At 33.6% G+C, this 14,664-nt stretch overlaps 1 protein-coding gene across 12 annotated transcripts in view; it reads left to right on the top strand.

Annotated features, from left to right (window-relative positions):
- Positions 1–14,664, top strand: part of Pi3K68D (phosphatidylinositol-4-phosphate 3-kinase catalytic subunit Pi3K68D) — a 987,208-nt gene that overhangs the window by 602,860 nt on the left and 369,684 nt on the right. The gene's annotated exons all lie outside the window — the stretch shown is intronic.

Below are 14,664 nucleotides of genomic sequence, written 5' to 3'. Positions count from 1 at the left end.
ACCTCATCCAATTGTGCTGCCAAAATGTACCAAATCCAAACTAAAATCATTACCGGTAATAACTTCCTGAAAATGTGTGAAATATCTTAAATGTATGCCTAAATATTATTGGTGACACATAAAGAATAGTGATATAAAGCCATAACAATACATAATATTTTTTTACAGTTATGAGCAGTTTTTTTTCATTTCCTGTAAAATTAGATCTGTTGGATTTGGTACCTTTTGGAAACGAGCTCCACAAATGGAAATATAAAAATTGGAGATTTATCCTTTGAAGAGGGGGGAAAATTCAAATATCTTAGAGCAACAGTAACAAATATAAATGACACTCAGGAGGAAATTAAACACAGAATAAATATGGGAAATGCCTGTTATTATTCGGTTGAGAAGCTTTTGTCATCTAGCCTGCTGTTTAAAAGTCTGAAAGTAGAATTTTCCATCAAACAGAATTTATAAAACAGTTATATTACCAGTTGTTCTGTATGGTTGTGAAACTTGGACTCTCACTTTGAGAGAGAAACAGAGATTAAGGGTGTTTGAGAATAAGGTGCTTAGGAAAATATTTGGGCCTAAGAGGGATGAAGTTACAGGAGAATGGAGAAAGTTACACAATACAGAACTGCCCGCATTGTATTCTTCACCTGACATAATTAGGAACATTAAATCCAGACGTTTGAGATGGGCAGGGCATGTAGCATGTATGGGCGAATCCAGAAATGAATTTAGAGTGTTAGTTTACAGGCCGGCGGGAAGAAGACCTTTAGGGAGGCCGAGACGTAGATGGGAAGATAATATTAAAATGGATTTGAGGGAGGTGGGATATGGTGATAGAGAATGGATTAATCTTGCTCAGGATAGGGACCAATGGCGGGCTTATGTGAGGGCGGCAATGAACCTCCAGGTTCCTTAAAAGCCAGTAAGTAAGTAGAAGTCTGATAATTTTTTTCTAACACTTTACTGAAGATAGGAGAATTATTTGTTGCTATTGCTTGTATAGCCGAAGTTGAATCACTTAAAATAACTGTGCACTGAAATTAATTTATTCTGTAGAGAAGATGTGTTAGTGCCATCTCAATTGCCGAATTTCATCATCAAAGTGTGTGGAGTTTTTCCAAACTGCGACATAGAAGCTAAATAATTTTAAGTAAATTCCAGCTCCAGCTCCATTCTCTATCCTTTAATTCATATATGGCCAAAGGTGCCTCACTTAAGAATTGGTGTCTCACCAGCTTTGGCAATGTTTATCGCTCTGTATGACGTAAGTGTCTTACTCCCCTTTCCCCTCTATTCGTAGCTCGTTGGTGTGGGCAGATTATATGTTCAGTTAACATTGGCGGAATCATGACTTATCAAAGTAGTGTTCCGAGCTGAAAATGACTCTCATGTGGAATGAGAGAGGTGGAGAACATACATTGTCTGTTAAGCTCGAAAATCGTAGTATCAGGTTTGACTGCGTAAATTACATGGTACATATTTTACGTATATGTTAAACGTAATTTACGTTGCGTCGAAAAACTAATTTTTACACGATTTTATACACGGCATAATAAATGATTTTCATTTTAATAAAATGCCATCACAGTATAATTGGCAAGCATTTATTTTAAATAATTTCATTAATCACAGAAAGGAAAATAATTTGAGTGGTGAAATGTAACGTACATACGAGATTTTAGGAAAAAGATTGTAATATTTTGAAACGTGGTAGTAGACCTATTCATAAAAACAAGAAAAAAAGTCTAATAAACATAGGTACTAAAATAAATATTATTGAAGAAACAATGACTGTGAAATTCCTACTGTAACAACATCTAACATAATTTATTCGAAGAAACAAGGATTGTGAAATTAGTATTTTAACAACATCATAATTATCTTCTAATATCAGCAGCATTTTGCTTGTTTCCTATTGCAATACAGCACACTTAAGAGTAAATAGATGTGACATACCCAAAGAGAAACGAGCAAAGAGCTCAAATGAAAAGATAGGCTTACAGTAGGCTTACCTACTGACCTTGTTTCTTCAAAGATATTAATTTTTGGACGCATATTTATTATATTTTTTTCCTAGTTTGTATGAATTTTACCTCCTCTCAAAATATTGTCCCCTTTTTTCCTAACACCCTGCATGACTAGAGTATCAGATTACAGCATGATCATGAACAATCTAGAAGTACATACCATATGTAGGAAAGTCAAAGGTGTCGCCTCTGGGAAAGTGTGCACAGAGAGTTCTCAAAAGGACAATAATTGATTTTGTTTTTTTCTCGTTTAATATTGGCCCTACGATGACAGGGTTGGAACAAGTTACCTAGTTGAGGTTTTTCCAGGATTTTCCCTCAACCCATTAAGAGCAAATGCTGGGTAACTTTCGACATTGGACCCTGGATTCATTTCGCCGACATTATCACCTTCATCTCATTTAGACGCTTTATAACCATAGCAGTTAAAAAAGCTTCGTAAAATAACCAATTAAAAAAATCGTCGGCAGCTTTGATGGCTAATACGAGTAAACTCTGGCATATGTATCAGTGTGGCGATTAGCTAAGCAAAATGCGGAAACACTGTGTGGTGTCGGCGAATTGTTTCATATGATAGAAAATATTATAACACTTGATATGAAGAACACGTATGAGTTACCGCAAGTAACGGACATCGATAGCCTGGGAACTCGAGTTAACAATTATTTGAGGCGTTCAGAAGTCAACATGATTAACTCCTTTTCCAAAGATTTTGAGCTATTCAAGGTTAAAGTTAAACACACACTATTAATTCTGTGATGTAGTCGAGAAGAATACTGCAATTTGTGGGCTTTTTACTGAACTATGGAGCAAATCACATTGACCACTGAAAATATGGTCAATTTAATACATTGCCAACTTATAAACTCTGAAATAACCAAAAGTGGAGTTAATCGTGTTGACTTCTGAACGCCTCATTTAACAATTTGTTTATTTAATTTGTTAGACAAAGTTGTGATTTTCTTACTTTTTTTTTACATTTAAAGAAAATTACACATTTGACGCGTATTTTCGCATCCTGTAGAAATTAATTTTATGCGCAACTTCCCACATTTGCCTAATATGCACTAATAAATGTTATACGACTTTATTCCTTAAACATGCTACATTAAAAGGTCGAGAAATTAAATGTTTGTTCGTATTATTTCCCAAGGAAATTTATTAAAACATATCAAATGTGCGTAGAAAACGAAATATGATTTTCTGAAAGTATTTTAGGTCGAGAACATGCAAATCTATTAATTAATTTGAGAAACGCCAGAATATTCAAGAAAATAAACGGAAGCAATGTGATGGAATATTATTGGCTAATTACGCAATTTCTTGCCTGCGATTTAAATTAATTCAGTGACGGAGAAACAGTAAAGAGGTTTATGATTAAATCTCCGAATTAATTAGCCCAAATTGAATAAAAGTTTTCGAGAGTCTCATGATAACCAAGCACTTTCCTAATAATTTGCCACTGACCACCTTAGCAATTATGATAAGGTGACGCAGGTCATAGTAGTTTATATTTCTCATTCTACTCTGCAGTCTGCTCTCCTAGTAAACAAACTATTTCAAATGGAGTGCCTCACGTAACAGAAAATTGTGCCCATCTCTGCTTTAATTCCTAAGGACTATGGTGTAGCAGTTTCAACAACAAAATTTAAAGTAATGGCATTTCGAGGTAAAAACTCAAAGGGAAGCAAAATTATTAACAACCAAATTATGGAAAAAGTAAATACAGTCGACTGTCTAAAAAGTTCAGTTTCATATGAAAATGAAAAGGCATAAAATTTCGAAGTTTTGTTAAATATCAGGAATTGTTAATAATATTTTCAAATCCAACTATAAAAAGAAGAAATTTATCAATTTATGCAACGCTCATGCCCCTCTTGTACTATTATATAGTGCTGGTAGTGAATGTTGGACTCTTAGAACCAAAGATAAATCCAAATTGAAATCTGTTAAGATGAAATATATGCAAAAAAACTGCAGGATGCAATTGCTCAGACTTCAAACCAAGTGAAGTGCGTAAGCTACGACAATTTGAGAAAGAACTAAAAATTAATCTTCATTTGTGGATTGAACATGTAAATAATTTGAGTACAAGGTATGAATATGGAGAAATTTTGTTAATTCTGGTATAAACTTTTTTTTTTCTAGGCTCTTCAAAGCTTTAAGATAATTAAGCTGTACATTCAATAATGCACTCCTATGTGTATCAGCAGAGACTAACAGAGGATAGCAGGAAATCTGATTATTATGTATCTTCTATTAAAAATTGTGAATGTTCTTGTTAGTACTAAAAGTATCTTGAATTTCTACATAAAATATCATCAAGGAAACCTAAGAAAAGGGATTCCCTGTAAAATGGAAAACCTCTACTACAAAGCTTATGCTGTGATATACCATATTTACTTATGCAATAGATGCCCTCGCATAATGTATGCATTCCATTTTTGACAGTAATATCACAGTATAGGTATTCATGCAATAAGAAAACTTCGCCACTTTTTCTGCCAGACAGACATGCGCGTGCATACAGCTAGTGATCCAAGCACCAAATAACTAACTCTACTGGGAAATTCAGTTGTTTATATTATGTTATGGTGATGATATAGAAACAAAAGATTTATTAGAAAAATGAGGGTTTCGAACAGACTGTATTGCTCAGGCTTTAAATTGCAGCAGCAACAACAAAGAACTAAACCCAGAATTACATTTTTTCGCTTTCTCCAAAGATCCAAAGAAATATCCGTACATATTTTAGTGTTGGTCTACTGGCTTACGCTTGGTATGTGTTTTTAATGTGGTTCAGTTTCGGATTTTTATACTTTTATTTCGTTTAATTGTTCACTTAAATTCTGCTGTAATTATTTCTGATGTAACCAATGGGTTATAAATATTTGGCGACAGAACTTGCTAAAATACTGTAAATATAAAACATTTTAGTGCAAATTGCTGTCCATGCACGGAACACTTCCAGAACGGCCAGTTTATGAATTTCAATAAGAACTTATTAATTAAAGGGGAGCAAGGGGTAGTACTCCAGCTAGGGGGTTGGGCGAAGGGCTACTAACAACCCTTCACCGTAAAAAAACAGCTTGTTACGAATCCTTACAATAAGACTCTCACTTTGAGAGAGAACAGAAGTTTAGAGTGTTTGAGAATAAGGTTCCTAGGACATATTTGGGGCTAAGAGGGATGAAGTTACAGGAGAATGGAGAAAGTTACACAACACAGAACTGCAGGCATTGTATTCTTCACCTGACATAATTAGGAACATTAAATCCAGATGTTTGACATGGGCAGGGCATGTAGCACGTATGGGTGAATCCAGAAATTCATATAGTGTTAGTTGGGAGGCCGGAGGCAAAAAGACTTTTGGGAAGGCCAAGACATAGATGGGAGGATAATATTAAAATGGATTTGAGGGAGGTGGGTTATGATGGTATGGAATGGATTAATCTTGCACAGGTTAGGGCCCGATGGTGGGCTTATCTGAGGGCAGCAATGAGCCTGCGGGTTCCTTAAAAGCCATTTGTAAGTAAGTAAGCATATAAGCGAGCAACATGGCTCAGATGGTAACGTTTGAGACTCGCATTCAGAAGATCCTGGGTTCGAACTCCATAGCTGACCAATCTGACTAGGTTTTTTCTCATGGTTTCCCTCAGTCGCTATGCCAAATATTGGATTGGAAACTTACATACAATGATTTATCACTGCCTTAATCACCAGTATCATACATAATGAAACAAAATCCAAATCAGTTAGGTACATGAACACAAGCAATCTATAACACATGACAATAGAAACAGAATATCAGCAATACTCAACGGGGTACTGATATACTGTACTGAAAGATACTTCACATGCGATATGACATTGAAATATTAAAGCTTGTATAAAAAGAACTAAACTGTGTACTAATGGTATTCTTGGACGTCTTGTATATTCCAATTTTTTCTGCTTAACAAGGTCCTTCCTATCACTGCATTCTGTATTTTATTTACATTTTCCAATTAGAGCATTGAATATAAGGCTTTTATGAGTTCTTAAAAATTCTAAACTTTTGTTTGTCTAAGGTTCCAAAGCTCTCAGGTGTTGTGACAAAGTGTGAATTACAGCTTTTGTCAATATTATCGGTAATATCACGGTGTGGGTATTTACTTATTTTTTGTTGATAATTGTTGATTTGAAGGAGTCCATAATCGTACTGGTACCTATTCTTAAGAAGGGGGGCAAGATTAACTGTAGTAACTTTCGAGGAGTATCACTTCTGTTGATGCCCTACAAAATTTTGTCCAATATTCTTTTGAGAAGATTAACTCCATATGTAGTTGATATTATTGGGGATCATCAGTGTGGTTTTAGCCGTAATAGATCGACTATTGATCAGATTTTTTGTATTCAACTGATATTGGAGAAAAAAATGGGAGTATAAGGGTACAGTAAGTACATCAGTTATTCATAGATTTCAAAAAAACACATGACTCGGTTAAGAGAGAATTTTATATAATATTCTTCTTGAATTTGATATTCCCAAGAAACTAGTTCGATTAATTTAAATATGTCTTAGTGAAACTTACAGCAGAGTCTGTATAGCCCAGCTTCTGTTTGAAGCTAAAGCAAGAAGATGCACTATCACCTTTACTTTTTAACTTCGCTCTAGAATATGCCATTAGGAAAGTTCAGGATAACAGAGAGGGTTTAGAATTGAACAGGTTACATCACCTTCTTGTCTATGCAGATGACGTGAATATGTTAGGGAAAACACGGAAATTTTACTTGAAGCAAGTAAAGCGATAGGTTTGGAAGTAAACCCCAAAAAGACGAAGTGTATGATTATGTCTCGTGACCAGAATATTGTACGAAATGAAAATATAAAAATTGGAGATTTATTCTTTGAAGAGGTGGAAAAATTCAAATATCTTGGAGCAACAGTAACAAATATAAATAACACTCAGGAGGAAAGTAAACACAGAATAAATATGAGAAATGCGTGTTATTATTCAGTTGAGAAGCTTTCGTCATCTAATCTGCTGTCAAAAAATCTGAAAGTTAGAATTTATAAAGTAGTTATATTACCGGTTGTTATGTATGGTTGGACTCTCACTTTGAGAGAGAAACAGAGATTAAGGGTCTTTGAGAACAAGGTTCTTAGGAAAATATTTGGGGTTAAGAGGGATGAAGTTACAGGAGTATGGAGAAAGTTCAACAACGGAGAACTGCACGCATTGTATTCTTCACCTGACATAATTAGGAACATTAAATCCAGACTTTTGAGATGGGCAGGGCATGTAGCACGAATGGGCGAATCCAGAAATGCATATAGAGTGTTAGTTGGGAGGCCAGAGGGAAAAAGACCTTTGGGGAGGCTGAGACGTAGATGGGGGGGATAATATTAAAATGGATTTGAGGGAGGTGGGCTATAATGGTAAGGACTGGATTGATCTTGCTCAGGATAGGGACCGATGATGGGCTTATGGTGAGGGTGGCAATGAACCTCTGGGTTCCTTAAAAGCCATTTGTAAGTAAGTAATTATTGGTTTGAATTTATTGTATAATAATGATATTTCTTTTCTATGGATGTATCATTTTCGAGTCATTAAACTTGTAACAGTAGGGCCTACATTTAATTTCAGGTTAAGTGGCATTTGAAATTGGTTCCGGTTCTCAAGTAAAATTCTGTGCGTCCATATTGTTCCTTTGTTTAAATTTATTCACGTTTAAATGTCAGACATGCAAGTTAATATTTGTATACCGGTATGTATTTTTCTGTATGTGAGTTGATCCTGGTTGAGTGGAAGAGAAGGCCTGATAGTCTTAACTCTGCCAGGGAAAATAAAACTATTATTATTATTATTATTATTATTATTATTATTATTATTATTATTATTTTATTATTATATTATTATTATTATTATTATTATTATTATTATTATTATTATTATTATTATTATTATTATTATTATTATTATGTGCATCTTTTTGTTTAATATTACATGTTTTGTTATATGTTTATTTATTTTTCCACATTAATAGATATGGTGAGCATGTAGTTATAGTTATTCGCCACCAATTGCACTAACATGTTGTCATAGCCCTCTTAACACACGGTTTCCTTACTTTATGAATACCTATGCTGTGGTAAAAACATTTCCTCGTAATGAACGCATTACATTTTCATTTGCTACCCGTGGTAATATATAATCGTAATGTTGGATCTTTAAATTTGTTTAAAAAAAGAGATAATTTATTACGATTGGTTCTTTTTCAAATGCAAAATTCATTGTGATTGGTTCTTTTTAATAGCTTAAAAACTTTCAACGTGCTTTGGGCATTGAACTCTGTACTTCACAATTGGAACAGCTTCCAAGTGCTAGTGGGTGAGGCTAACAGAAAAGTATGCAACCCAAACTAGCAAAGTATTGCTATCTTTGTCTTTCACATAGTTCTTACTGCGCTGATGGCATTATATGTAAATAAAATGGAAGTTTAACTTCGTTTGAAAGCTTTGAAACCTCTAAACTCATTCATAATATTATGAGTTTTTATTTTATATTGAAAGGAATTTTAAAGTCGCTGACCCTCTTTTAACTTTCTGCAGTCAAAATTATCTTATTACATATTATATTCTCTATATATAAAAATATAACGCTACTCCCTTACAGGTTAATAGCTTCATTACCCTTCTAATGTTTCAAAGGGTAGGCCTATTTCAATCTCTTATCATTTTCAACTTTTTTGAAACCTTACTAAATATAGTAACTACCACATTGAGAAAAAAAATATGTGATATTATTATTATTATTATTATTATTATTATTATTATTATTCAAGATTCAAAATTTATTATTATTATTATTTATATTAGCATCCTTTAATATATTGTTTTACTTGCTAATGTATTTTTTTAAGTGAAACTTATACCTATTATTATTATTATTATTATTATTATTATTATTATTATTATTATTATTATTATTTATTTCATTCCAGAGACTGTACAATGCAGTATAGAAAAAGGTCATAGTAAAATAAAAACATAAATACTAGTGTTAAAAACAGATTTATAAATAAGTTGCATACAAAGAAATAGCATATAAAATTATATACAAAGAAATAATCACAATTTTTTTTTACAAATTTCTACAAAGCTGTTATTAGTTGTAGTGTAAATACACTGTCCTTCACTTAAATCATTTTTATGCCTAGTTCAATAGTTGGGTCTATGCACTGATTTATTTGTAATGAAATCATTAATATTTGTTTGTACATTATTAAAACTTTAAAATATATAAAGATGATAAGTTAAAATTTCAAGTTTCCTGAATAAAGGTTTACAATGTGTATGATTATCAACGTTGCAAATTATTCTTACTTCCCTCCTTTGCAATTTTAATAACTTTATTATTTTAGGATCATTACCGCAAATTATTATTCCATATGTTAGATGACTATGTGTGTATATATAAACATAGTATACGGATTTTAACACTTCAACACTGACATTTGTTTTTAATTTCCATAACATAATAATGCCTTTGTTAAGTTTCTTACATAGTATGTCGATATGACAGTTCCATTTAAGTGTAGATAGTCCTAAATGGAGAATTCGACGAATTCTTTACAATTGATTCTATTATTTAAATGAAATTCTTAAGTTACCGGTATGAGTCTTCATTTTATTTAAACAAAGAGAATTAGCTGAACACCAATCTCATATTTTTTCGGTTGATGGCATCAAGATCATTAATAATTTTTGAACTATCATATCCAGTAATTGTTATAGCAAGAACTTCCGCATATTAATATGATTTTATGTATTTGCCATTAATTATATAAGGTAAGTCATTTATATAAATTATGAATAAAATCGCCCCGTAAATAGAGCCCTGAGGTACACCAATATTAGTACTGGATGTTCATTTCAAAGTGTGTCATGATGTCACTGTTGATGAGTCAGCAATTTGAAGTGAGTTTCAGCTTTTATGTCAGAGAAATTGCCTATTAATCAAGATGTTCAATCTGAACTTGAGAACGTGTACGGTATAACTTGAACATCGTAGCAACAGATGGCGGTCTGTACAGTCTGTGTGTTACCATAACCTCTTTCGAACTTTGTTTTGTGCGGCCAAGTCGTACGCAGGGTATTTCTTATCATTGGTTGCATATCACAACATTCCACAACACAAATCAAATGCTCTGTGTCCATGTTGACTATCGAAATTAATGTCAACAAATACGTAAGTAATCGTCTTAACCCTCTCCCCATATCTCGACAGTAAGAAAAAAACTCACCTCAGTACATGTTTCGAAACAGTTCACATTCCTGCCACTACCGGTGTTACCGTACGTATCGGTAAGTACTCTTCAGGATGAATGCCGTACTTTCTAGGCAACTTTTCTGGCACATAGGTAATACACCTCTGCAGAAATGTAGGAAGATTGAATTCTCTAGGCTCATCGGCTAGCCACATGACGGCATACAGCGAGCCATGATACACTTTGAACTGAACACCCAGTAGTTGTGTATTGAGAAAAACTGTTATTAAAATATGTTGTCTATTGACTATTGTTTAAATAATACTTAAAATATTTCAAAGCTAATTTGCTAAGGCCCAGTTTTACAAACATAAAATAAAGTCCTGATAAAATTAACTCTATGGTTATGCGAGAAATGTGTTGTACGAACTCAGAATAGTGCACTATCCAGAGGATATCTTCCAAATAAGCTATTCCATGCTTTCAGTCACTGTTAAAATGTTATCTAGAGAATAAATTTTATAATGGCAGCAGCATTAGACATGAATCTCTGATACTGATTGTGAATTACTATAATATATTTTTGAGAATGTGGAAACAAAAGAAAATATGGCATAATAGACCTGGTGTATGAAATGAGTATGACAATGAAGAATTTCTGGCACGATGTAGACTAAAAATAGATACTGTTTTAAGCATACTGGAATTAATCAATGATGATTTGGAACAGATGACAGACAGGTAAAAATATTTCACATTATCACCATTTTAAAGAAATGCTAATTCTTGAAAATAATTAAAATTAAATTTTAAACAAATTAATACGACAATATTGTACATAATATCAGCATTACATTCTACATTCCTGTCGGTATTTGTCTGAGCATTAAATAACCTGGCTACAGACGCCCGTGCTTTTGCCTTCTGATAGATGTTATGACTTAAGACATCGGTTTTTTTTCTAGCAAATTATTATGGTCATCCACTATCTCAACTAGTTGAATGTATCTTCTATCTTATCTTTGATTTCTAATTCCTTTCGATTCATATTAATTTCTTTATAATAAACTCTGTAAATAAAATAGTAATAATATGTTCAGAAATATACAAAAAAAAAAAAAAGCTGGTATTGTGAATATAGTTTATAAACAAAGCACCACCTAAAGTATTGCCAATTTCTGTTCGAATTCTGCTAACTATGGAATAGATAGGCTAATCTTGGAATAAACGAAAGTCATGCAACACAGAGCTTCATGAGAAATACTGTTAAATGCTTTTGACATGTCATAGAATCGACTTAATTCATCCATTTTACCATCTTTCAATGCATAATTTAACAAAATTCACAACAGCATCACAACTTCCTTTCGAGCTCTAAAACCATACTGACATTGGGAAAACAATTATTATTTTGAAAGAAACATAATAATTGTTTATTAATAATTACTTCAAATACCTTAGATATGACAGGTATAATAGTTATTGAGCGGTAGTTATTATAATCTGATCTAATCCTTTTTATACATTGGTATAACTTTAACATACTTGAGACACTCAGGGAAAGTGCCAACATCTATACAAGAGTTAAATAAATCAGTTAAAATTTCTTAAATATGTAATGCAGCTCATTTAATGATTGATGAGTTTAAAATATTTATATCCTGAGAATTGCTTTTTTTTTTTTCTAGTGACGGTGGAAAATGAAGTAGGATTCATACCTCACAAGTATTCATGTCCCTTGGCGACGTTGAAGGCATTAGCAATTGAAGGATAACAGTGTATACTTTCTCAACGGTGGTCATTCTAAGACTGAACTCAGAATGAGTCCAGTTATTATTACCAAATGCCAGGCACAAACAATCTTCAACATTATTCTTGGTTTGTGGAATATCATTAACAATCTCAGCTACTTTGTCTGTAAAAGAAAAATTAGAACCACTTGATATGAGTTTAGTTGCAACATAGTTGACTTTAATGACGAAATAAAGTTAAGTAAAAAGAAAATTATAGCTAATTTGTCACGTAATCTCAATAATCTCGTCCGATGCATATAGTTAAAACTAGACCAAAAAATGAAAATAATTAACGAATATATTATGGTCAGGTCTTGCTTATCCTTTGCGATGCCCTCCACTCAGCCAACTTACTGACAATTTTTTTTTTAAATATTGATAAAATTATCAGAAGTATAATCAAGGAAATATCGTCTCTCCCAGATGACACTACAAATGCCATGTTGTTTACATCGAAGAACGTAAGAGGTCTTGGAATTCTGAGAGTTGAATGGGAAGCCAGTATGCAATACTATAACATCTGTAGGCGACTGGCACAGGTGAATGATGCACATATACATCACATGAGAAGTCTGAAAGAGGAAGAAAAAATATCTCTCATGCAGCTAAAGATTGTTTCAAACAGCGTCACTCCTCAAATTACCAGAAAACATCTTAGAGGAGTTCTCAGAAAACAATCATTCCAGTCATGGTGTAAGCTCCCACATGAAGGTAGAGGTAGGTGTTTGTACATATGAAGAATACCACAAGGCCAACTCCTGGATCTCCTCTAAAACCTGTCTTTCGTCCTCGGAATACATCAATGTCATCAAGATGTCTTGCAACGTCACCGCAGTGAGATCTGTCCCTGGCAGAACCTTCAGTACTACCCATTGTCACCATCCCTACTGCAGTGAGACTGAAACACTTGGCCACGTACTGGGGTTCTGTAAGAAGGGGGAGCTACTGCATAACAACAGACACTGTACAGTAATTGCCAACTTGCTAAGAAACAGAGGATGGGAAGTACATAAGGAGACTCATTGTGTGTCTGAAGATGATTCTCATAAGAGTGTGGATGTAATTGTCATCAATAGAAGAACGCAGAAAGTGATGGTCTTAGACCTTACAATATGCTTTGATTGAGACACGAGTCAAACAGTGCAGATAAATGATTAACAAGCAAGCTAAATATGTACCTTGCCTTCCATACTTCAGTGAAAAATATGACATTTCGCTTTACAACTGGGATGTTACAGGCTTACTATTTGGAGTGAGGGGATGTTTACCAAAATTTACATGTTATATCTTTAAATCTTTTAAAATTCCCTTTTATGAGATTTTGAAGATTGTGATGGACATTCTGAAGGCCTCTCTTCAAATTCTACACTATAATTTATATGTTAACACATTTTTATTTTAAGTGTAAAGTGAATGATTATTTTACTCATTTAATTTTTCTTTGTATTTTGATGCTTGTAATTCCGGGTCCCAGTGGCCAACCTCACTTGAGGACGGATGATTTTAAATAAATCTTAGTAAATGATAAATAGGTGTGTGTGTGTGTGTGTGCGTGTGCACGCACGCGCCTATATTACTTCCTTGAATAATGACAAAATTATTCAGAAACAACAGTACTAAAATAAAATTTATTATATACAGTGCATCTGGGCCATATGTCCATGATTGACTGACTGCATGTCTGGTGGAAGGCCACGCTTCTGAAGCTGAGATGGCAAGCGTGCTTGTTTAACTTAACTTGTTAAAACTTAGGTATACATAACATTAATGTAATATATACAGTAGCTAGTCAGCAATGTATGCAATGGAGGAGGAAAGAAACTGGCCACTCTACCCCATTATCTCCTGGCCTAATTGCTTCATAAATGGTTCCTTCTTGGTATCACTTCTGAGGTTCAGACCTGTTTTCGGACAGTTGACTAAACAACAACATAACATATCATTTGGTACTCACCTTGCTCATAGAAGATGCAGTATTTGGTGTCCATTTTCTTGTACAGTACACATATTTCACATCTTCTCAAGAAATTGTCATTCAAGTTCTTCTTTATTTACTTTTTCTAACATCCAATTTCAAAAATTAAGCCTGTGATTGTAATCTTGGGGCTGTAATAATTCAAGATATGATGGAATTCTGTATGGTTTTAGTTTCAATAATTTTGCTGCCATTCCCGCAGATGCTTTAGAAATCCCTGTCTGCTGTGCTAAACTTCTCATAGACTTGTGTGGGCTACATTGTAATCTTCTCTTCATAGGTGCGACAGCCCACTTCAGGCCATGACCGCCTTCACCATAATCTTCCACTGGTCCCTATCTTTTGCTTTCTTTCTCCAAGCACTAATTCCTAACTCATACAAGTCTGATTCTACATTATCCATCCATCTCAATGGTTGTCTCCCTCTTTTTCTGATTCCATCTGGGTTATTAAAAGTCAATTTCCTCACCTACGTTGTAATGCTGCACCAATTTTATCCAGTTTTCCCTGCGTAAGAACACGGCGTTTTTGTCGTCTTTTTCCGTCATTTACAGAATCTGTTTCATTGAATCTATTAAATAACCTTAATATTGTTTTTAGAAGGTACAGGAAATTCATG

The sequence above is a fragment of the Periplaneta americana genome, chromosome 7 (genome assembly GCF_040183065.1).
Source record: "Periplaneta americana isolate PAMFEO1 chromosome 7, P.americana_PAMFEO1_priV1, whole genome shotgun sequence".
NCBI lineage: Eukaryota > Metazoa > Arthropoda > Insecta > Blattodea > Blattidae > Periplaneta > Periplaneta americana.
The sequence above is the reverse complement of the archived record's forward strand: the minus strand, read 5'-3'. Positions and strand labels throughout refer to the sequence as shown.